Raw genomic sequence first — 10,375 nt, 5'->3', positions numbered from 1 at the left:
CAAATATCATTCCATGATATGTCTCTTTCATCTGAAATGTTTGAGTCCATCATCCATTTCCGAACACATGCACCATTTGCATTTCTAGTGTGGTGTTCATCTATTATTCCATAAAATAGTTTAATTAATTTCTTAATTGTATCTTGATTAAAAGTGCATCTTCCAGTTCATGGCTATTTAAGGACATACTTTCAGAGGATATACATTTATTTACAGCGTGTTTTAAAGAGATACAATTAAAAAAATTATTTCTGGGTACATTATATTGATCAACTAAATCATTGAACGGTTTAAAAGAGTTTTTATTAATAATATGATGAGGTTTAGTAATACCTCTGTCTTTCCATGTTGTCCATTTAACCACATTTTTATTAATTATGATATTAGGATTGTACCAAAGCTGCTGATTTACAGATGTCATTGACTTGATTCCTAGTATTTTCTGACACAGTTTTAGAATGTTAAAGGTGGCTTCTATTGGGCTCTGCCTCAATTCATTAGGTATTTTTTTAATATAATATAAACTCCCCACATCAATGTCCAAATTCATTAACATATTTTTCTCTATGTTGATCCAGTCCTTATTTGCAGAAGAATGGAATAAGTGGCTTGCTTGTTCACAACCGAAGGAGATATAAAAATGTAAGAAGTTTGGTAATTGTAGTCCTCCTTTATCTTGTGTACAAGACAACCTTAAGTATGAACATCTGGCCTTCTTTCCACACCATATAAAATGTGATATCATTGTATGTATTTTCTTAAACCAACTTTTATTATTAGGACAGGCATCATTTTCAGTATATAATTAACTGCTGGAATTATACTCATTTTTACTATGTTCACCCGACCCCAAAGTGATATTTGGAGACGTGACCAGCGTTCCATTTTGGATTCTATCTTATTTTTTAAATGTTTAAGATTTAGATCTCTGCTTGCGTAAAGGTTTGGTGTACAAACCCCGTTTCCATATGAGTTGGGAAATTGTGTTAGATGTAAATATAAACGGAATACAATGATTTGCAAATCATTTTCAACCCATATTCAGTTGAATATGCTACAAATACAACATATTTGATGTTCAAATTGATAAACTTTTTTTTTTTTTTCAAATAATCATTAACTTTAGAATGTGATGCCAGCAACACGTGACAAAGAAGTTGGGAAAGGTGGCAATAAATACTGATAAAGTTGAGGAATGCTCATCAAACACTTATTTGGAACATCCCACAGGTGAACAGGCAAATTGGGAACAGGTGGGAGCCATGATTGGGTATAAAAGTAGATTCCATGAAATGCTCAGTCATTCACAAACAAGGATGGGGCGAGGGTCACCACTTTGTCGACAAAAGCGTGAGCAAATTGTTGAACAGTTTAAGAAAAACCTTTCTCAACCAGCTATTGCAAGGAATTTAGGGATTTCACCATCTACGGTCCGTAATATCATCAAAGGGTTCAGAGAATCTGGAGAAATCACTGCACGTAAGCAGCTAAGCCTGTGACCTTTGATCCCTCAGGCGGTACTGCATCAACAAGCGACATCAGTGTGTAAAGGATATCACCACATGGGCTCAGGAACACTTCAGAAACCCACTGTCAGTAACTACAGTTGGTCGCTACATCTGTAAGTGCAAGTTAAAACTCTCCTATGCAAGGCGAAAACCGTTTATCAACAACACCCACAAACGCCGTCGGCTTCGCTAACCAGCAGCCATCAGGAGCAAGGGTGAAGTGTCTTGCCCAAGGACACAACGGACGTGACTAGGATGGTAGAAGGTGGGGATTGAACCCCAGTAACCAGCAACCCTCCGATTGCTGGCACGGCCACTCTACCAACTTCGCCACGCCGTCCCCAAGACATGGGTAACTTACACATCTGCGAAGGCGCCATTAATGCTGAAAGGTACATACAGGTTTTGGAGCAACATACGTTGCCATCCAAGCAACGTTACCATGGACGCCCCTGCTTATTTTAGCAAGACAATGCCAAGCCACGTATTACATCAACGTGGCTTCATAGTAAAAGAGTGCGGGTACTAGACTGGCCTGCTTGTAGTTCAGACCTGTCTCCCATTGAAAATGTGTGGCGCATTATGAAGCCTAAAATACCACAACGAAGACCCCCGGACTGTTGAACAACTTAAGCCGTACATCAAGCAAGAATGGGAAATAATTCCACCTGAGAAGCTTAAAAAATGTGTCTCCTCAGTTCCCAAACGTTTACTGAGTTTGTTAAAAGGAAAGGCCATGTAACACAGTAGTGAACGTGCCCTTTCCCAACTACTTTGGCACGTGTTGCAGCCATGAAATTCTAGGTTAATTATTATTTGCCAAAAAAAAATAAAGTTTATGAGTTTCAACATCAAATATCTTGTCTTTGTAGTGCATTCAATTGAATATGGGTTGAAAAGGATTTGCAAATCATTGTATTCCGTTTATATTTACATCTAACACAATTTCCCAACTCATATGGAAACAGGGTTTGTAACATGTAGTCCTAGATATATGATTTCTGTCTCTTTCCATTTAATTTTGGAGTTCTGAACTTGTGATTTCTTGCAGTGTTTATTCAGTGGTAATATTTCACATTTGTCCCAATTGACATTATACCCTGATAAACAGCCATATTCAGTGATGACATTATTGATAAAGTGAAGAGAGGAGTCAACATGTGACAGGTAGAGAATTATGTCGTCACAATACATCGATAGCTTATTATACTGAGAGCCAATTTTTATACCATGAATATTATTTTCACTTCTTATTTTTGCAGCTAAGGGTTCAATATTCAAATTAAATAATAATCCAGATGCAGGACATCCCTGTTTTACTCCTCTTTTTAACGAAAAAGGTTCCGAAATATGATTATTGGTTTTGACTGATGCCATGGGCCTTGTATAAAACATCTTAATCCATTGTATAAACTTATCTCCAAATCCAAATTTACGTAATGTGCAAAACATAAATGACCAGTTTATGCGGTCGAATGCCTTCTCCGCATCAACAGTACATACTGCTGTGGGAGAGGGGAGACTTCAAGCATAGTAAATAACATGAAGCAATTTCCTTGTATTGTCTGAAGATTGTCGACCTACCATGAAGCCAGTTTGGTCAGTATGAATTCATTTTCCTATTACATTTGCTAATCGTGTGGCTAAGATTTTTGCCAAGATTTTATTGTCCATATTGGGTAGGGATAAAGGACGGTAATTACTGCAAATCAATGGGTCTTTATCCTTTTTATGTATCAATGACATATGAGAAAAATTGAAGGTTGGAGAAAACAATTTTTTATTAAATAAAGATTGGTACATTTGTAATAATAGAGGAGACAATTCTTCACTGAATATTTGATAAAATTCTGTATTGTAGCCATCAGGGCCAGGAGATTTATTTTTTGCAAATGAATTTATAGCATTTTGAATTTCCAATAATTGTATAGTACTAATGAAATAAACTGCATGAAAAAGTTAATTGACATACAATTATCTCCTGCTAAAATAAATAAATTAATGTTTCTGAAATAAACTGTCAATAAAATTAAAGTGCCAGTGAAAACACAGTTTCACCACTTTAGTCATAATTTTTGCGCTTGAGAAACTTCTCTACGACTTTAGCTCTTCTGTTTGTTTGATGTGGTCATTACTGCCACAAGTGGTGGAAAAGGTGTACTACAGCCGAGTGCTGCTGAGAAATGGATGTTTTTGGCGGCCTTCTCGAGTGCGCTTGCAGCCCAGTTTTATATCCTTCAAGTTTCAGTTTTAGAGCAAAGACTTGCACCAGCACCTTTTTGGCAACAATTAGCCCAAATGAGTACACTTTAGTAAATCCAGGTTCTAACATAAGTTAATGATTTTTAAAAACTGTTATTCCTTTTGAGTCATTATTTTTAAATTGAAAAATAAAACAAAAATACATTTTATTAATTGGTTATTTTAATCTAATAACATTTTCAAAATGTTATTAGATTAAGTATTTTTCAATTGATTTTATTTTATTTTATTTCAGTAAAAAACTAGATTCTTACACATTAAAATAATTTCAGTTAAATAGTTGTAAAAAAAAAAAATCAGAACATTTAAAGTAAAACAATGAATTTAAAAAATAAAATGAATAATCAAAGCAGGTGCACTCAGCATTATCTAACCTCCTTTCTTAATTCAATAATATTTAAATTAGAACAATTAAATAGTGTGTGTACATCAATTATTCGTAATTTTTTTTTTACTATTTTTAAGAATTATTTCTTTTTCAAAATGTTCTGTCACGACTTGTTCAGACTTTATGTTCCTGTATTATTTCCTGTTCAGCGCTCTTATTTCTTGTTACCACTTCCTGTCTGCCTCTATGTGCCACCAATTTCCTCACCTGCCCCTGGTTGCCAATCAGGATGCTTCTTATGCCAGCCCGCCTTTTGTGCACTTTCCTGCTGCACTATTTTGTTTGTGTATTAACAGGGTTTCTTACCTGCAGACCTTCCGGTCTCTGCATCCTGGGGTCCAGACAAACAAGAAGCACATTCTTTCGATGGCCTATTTTAAAGGGGAAGGTACTGTGTCTGTGACGCTCGAGTCGCATGGCGGCAATAAGCGGCGAGTTCCCAAGACGTAGAAAGGGTATTTAATAAAGAAACAAACAAAAGACGAGAGCCGCTGGGAAAGAGAAAACTAATGTGATCAGAGTATAAACAAAACGGAATGCTGGAGAACAGCAAAAACTCACGGGTGAAACGTCCACAATGTGCAAACATACATAATTAAGTCCCAACAACGAAGGCTCAATTTAAATCGTCCTAAATGCTAATAGAAAACAGGTGCGAGGATTAGTGCTCAGAGACAGGCGTGTTACGGGAAAAAACCCACAGAACAGGAAAAACCACCAAAATAAGAGTGCAGGACAGGAACTAAAACATGACACACAAAACCCCAATACTCAAAGTAACAGATCATGGTTTTTAAAGAGGCGGACTAACCCCTTTCACCAATCCACAAAGTCTTACCAATGAACTCTCAGATATTCAAAAGTTTTGTTTTCATGATTCCCTGACAGAAAATTCCTTTGAAAAACTTCTTTTTTTTCTTTTCGACCCTTCTTGGTAGTAGCCTCATGTTCGTAGCGCAATATAAGATCACTTATTTGACATCAGTATAGCCCTGGTCGTCCTAGTCATGAGTTTAATAAGTAATTTTACCCACAGGGGGTCTCCATTCATTTCAATAGTCTGACGGGCGGTATAGCTCGGTAGGTAGAGCGGCCGTGCCAGCAACTTGAGGGTTACAGGTTCAATCCCCGCTTCCGCTATCCTAGTCACTGCCGTTGTGTCCTTGGGCAAGACACTTTACCCACCCGCTCCCAGTGCCACCCACACTGGTTTAAATGTAACTTAGATATTGGGCTTCACTATGTAAAGCGCTTTGAGTCACTAGAGAAAAGCGCTATATAAATATAATTCACTTCACTTCACAATTTTGATGCTATTATGTCGCCATGTGGTGGACAACATAAGAAAGTCAAATCAATTACCTTTAATTATGCGCTGAATAAATGGGTGCACAACATTCACTTATATGACCAAAAGCAAACAGCCTTCCCTAGTCATGGTACAAAAAATAGAAAAACAACCAACACAAAATGCCAACACACATGGTCACATGACAACCTGCTCACTGAACTTTGTGGATTATATAAAAAACGTCCAATCACCATAAAAAAATCAAAATTACAACCATCCATCACAAAATCCAATACAAAGCATGATGGCAAAAATTATCCATGGTTGACGCATTTTAGCTATTTCTGATTAATTACAAAACTTTAAGGAGGTTTAAGGTAGGAGTCGAACTTTCACATACTCTTGATATTCATTATATTAATATAATATGTAGAAGAAAAAAAAAAAATATATATATATATATATATATATATATATATATATATATGTATGTATATGCGTGGGTTACCTCCGGGTACTCCGGCTTTCTCCCACCTCCAAAGACATGCACCTGGGGATAGGTTGATTGGCAACACTAAAATTGGCCCTCGTGTGCGAATGTGAGTGTGAATGTTGTCTGTCTATCTGTGTTGGCCCTGTGATGAGGTGACGACTTGTCAAGGGTGTCCCCCGCCTTCCGCCCGAATGCAGCTGAGATAGGCTCCAGCACCCCCCGCGACACCAAAAGGGACAAGCGGTAGAAAATGGATGGATGTATATATATATATACACACAATTATACAGTATATACACATTTTTCACAAATATACACATACAGTCGTGCTCATAAGTTTACATACCCTGGGAGAATATATGATTTCTTGGTCATTCTTCAGAGAATATGAATGATAACACAAAAACCTTTCTTCCACTCATGCTTAATGATTGTGTGAAGCTATTTATTGGCAAACAACTGTGTTTACTCTTTTTAAATCAAAATGACAAAAGAAAGTACCCAAATGACCCTGGTCAAAAGTTGACATACCCCAGTGACTTTGATCTGATAACATGCACAAAAGTTGACACAAACAGGTTTGAATGGCTAATCAAGGTTCCAATCCTCACCTGTGACCTTTTTGTTTGTAATTAATGTGTGTGTATAAAAGGTCAGTGAGTTTCTGGGCTTCTGACAGACCATTGCATCTTTCATCCAGTGCTGCGCAGATGTTTCTGGATTCTGAGTCATGGGGAAGACAAAACAATTGTCAAAGGATCTGCGAGAAAATGTAATTGAACTGCATAAAATAGGAAAGGGGTATAAAAAGATATCCAAGGAATTGAGAATGCCAATCAGCAGTGTTCAAACGCTGATTAAGAAGTGGAAAATGAGGGATTCAGGTAGACCAGCAAAGATTTCAGCCACAACTGCCAGGAAAATTGTTTGGGATGCAAAGAATAATCCACAAATAACTTCAGCTGAAATACAGGACTCTCTGAAAAATTGTGGTGTGGCTGTTTCAAGATGCAGAATAAGGAGGCACTTGAAGAAAAATGGGCTGCCTGGTCGAGTGGCCAAAAATTTCAATTTTGGTCTCATCACTCCAAATTACCGTACTTTGTTCCAGAAGTTTTGAGGCTTGTCTCTGTGCTGTTTGGCGTAATGTAAGCGGGATACTTTGTGACATTTGCGCAGAAATGGCTTTCTTCTGGCCACTCGACCATGCAGCACATTTTTCTTCAAGTGCCTCCTTATTGTGCATCTTGAAACAGCCACACCACAATTTTTCAGAGAGTCCTGTATTATTGTTTGTGGATTTTTTCCTAATATATATATATATATATATATATATATATATATATATATATATATATATATATATATATATATATATATATATTATAAATACATACACACACACATATACAGTTTTATATATAGTTACTTTACATGCAGTCGACTCGACCAAATGAGTTTGGACATCCTAGCCATAAGACATAATATTTAAAGTGTTAACCTGTAAGGAGCCACAGATGCCTGGTGTGAGGTCATAGGTCAACTGTAAAAGCGACACATTTATCTGCCCTAAAAGAAAATAAGCGCACCCCAGTGTACGGGAGTCACATAGTAGAGTGTGCACGGACACTGGGACGTCACACGTCTGAGTGACAATACAAAACAATTTGAGAAATCCGACTAATTTAGCGCATGGAAACGTAGTGATTGTGATTTGTAGTAAGTAGTAGAAAAGTGATTTTGATCAGAGCCAAGCAGTGAAATGTAGAAGGTGATCTTGTTGGGATGAAGAAGGAATGCAGACCAGAGGACAGCTGAATGACGTGGAGAACCGCCTTCCTCTTTATGACGCTCCCCAGGTCAAGGTGTCTCAGTCAAGGTTTACGACCAGACCTCTGCGGGACGTAAACAAGGTCCAAAGATCTACTATCACCATTCAAGAAGAGAACATTTACGTTACCTAAAAAGCATTTTTCTGAAGCTGCCGCTCACATTCCAGGACTAACATTCTTGGGCTGGATGTGGTTCTGACAGGAAGACGATCCCAAGCGGAGCGATACCGTGGCATCGGCTGTCAGAGTCAGGCGGAGGCAGGGTGATAGTTGGGATGAAAAGGCGATTACGGGTTCAAATTGTGAAAACCACCACTATAGCGACAAGTTGGTATTGGAAGTAAGGCCTCAAAACAAAAACCTTGACCTGAACAGAGAAGTAGTTGGATACCAGTCATGGTCCAGTGACTGATACTGGTACTGTCTGTTGATATCCAGCAATGTTGGTTATTGCGATACAGTTTTTAGAGAAAGACTATTGATGTTGTTATTCATGGAGTATATTGTGAACACATTAACAGGAAGTGAACAAAAGTGTTCTTCTTCCTACTCCTTTTCCAACATGTTGAAACTGGAAACTGTGTTGTATCATGTTGTATGCATGTTCCAAATAAACTGATGTATCATGTTGTATACATGTTCCAAACAAACTGATGTATCATGTTGTATGGATGTTCCAAATAAACTGATGTATCATGTTGTATGGATGTTCCAAATAAACTGATGTATCATGTTGTATGGATGTTCCAAATAAACTGATGTATCATGTTGTATACATGTTCCAAATAAACTGATGTATCATGTTGTATACATGTTCCAAATAAACTCATGTATCATGTTGTATACATGTTCCAAATAAACTGATGTATCATGTTGTATGGATGTTCCAAATAAACTGATGTATCATGTTGTATACATGTTCCAAATAAACTGATGTATCATGTTGTATACAGGTAAAAGCCAGTAAATTAGAATATTTTGAAAAACTTGATTTATTTCAGTAACTGCATTCAAAAGGTGTAACTTGTACATTATATTTATTCATTGCACACAGACTGATGCATTCAAATGTTTATTTCATTTAATTTTGATGATTTGAAGTAGCAACAAATGAAAATCCAAAATTCCGTGTGTCACAAAATTAGAATATTACTTAAGGCTAATACAAAAAAGGGATTTTTAGAAATGTTGGCCAACTGAAAAGTATGAAAATTAAAAATATGAGCATGTACAATACTCAATACTTGGTTGGAGCTCCTTTTGCCTCAATTACTGCGCTAATGCGGCGTGGCATGGAGTCGATGAGTTTCTGGCACTGCTCAGGTGTTATGAGAGCCCAGGTTGCTCTGATAGTGGCCTTCAACTCTTCTGCGTTTTTGGGTCTGGCATTCTGCATCTTCCTTTTCACAATACCCCACACATTTTCTATGGGGCTAAGGTCAGGGGAGTTGGCGGGCCAATTTAGAACAGAAATACCATGGTCCGTAAACGAGGCACGGGTAGATTTTGCGCTGTGTGCAGGCGCCAAGTCCTGTTGGAACTTGAAATCTCCATCTCCATAGAGCAGGTCAGCAGCAGGAAGCATGAAGTGCTCTAAAACTTGCTGGTAGACGGCTGCGTTGACCCTGGATCTCAGGAAACAGAGTGGACCGACACCAGCAGATGACATGGCACCCCAAACCATCACCCAACCATGCAAATGTTGCATTTCCTTTGGAAATCGAGGTCCCAGAGTCTGGAGGAAGACAGGAGAGGCACAGGATCCACGTTGCCTGAAGTCTAGTGTAAAGTTTCCACCATCAGTGATGGTATATATACCTCATCGATTCCACTGCATAAAGGGAACATTAAATACCTGGGAATCAATATTTCCTCCACATTGTCAGATCTGAATCGCTTGAATTACTCCCCAATCTTAAAATCGATTGAGGATGATCTGGCGCGTTGGAAAACACTGCCAATCTCACTTATGGGAAGGGTTTCTACCGTGAAAATGATGGTCTTGCCTAGGGTTAATTATCTATTTTCAATGATTCCAACCAAACCTTCTCAAATCTGGTTTAAGTCACTAGACTCACACATCAATCAGTTTCTTTGGAAGAGTAAACCAGCACGAATCAGCCTTAAAACTTTACAAAAACCCAAAGAACATGGGGGTCTAGAACTCCCAAACTTTTCCTATTATTTCCTTGCAAATAAACTACAATATATATTAAAATGGATCAATCCCACTTTAGTAGATAGTTTATGGTTAGAGATTGAACAATCACTTAGCCAGGAGATCCCAATTTCTAACTTGCCCTTTATTAGCCAAATTCTCCGAAAACACAACTGCTTTAAAAGTATTAATATACGCACTACCTTAACAGCTTGGTGGGAGTTTTTGAAAATAACTGGGTCCCCGCTCACTCCATGCCAATTTACGCCTATTTGGAATAATCCAGATTTTCTTTTAAACAAGAAGCCATTGAACTTTCCAACATGGTATGATAAGGGAGTCGGATGCCTTGGGGATATCATCAATGCAAACAGTTTTATCTCTTTTAAAAGTTTAATAACACAATATGCAATCAATCCTAATAAATTTCTAGAATATATACA

Source organism: Nerophis lumbriciformis, linkage group LG22 (genome assembly GCF_033978685.3).
Source record: "Nerophis lumbriciformis linkage group LG22, RoL_Nlum_v2.1, whole genome shotgun sequence".
In the NCBI taxonomy this organism is placed as follows: domain Eukaryota; kingdom Metazoa; phylum Chordata; class Actinopteri; order Syngnathiformes; family Syngnathidae; genus Nerophis; species Nerophis lumbriciformis.
The sequence above is the reverse complement of the archived record's forward strand: the minus strand, read 5'-3'. Positions refer to the sequence as shown.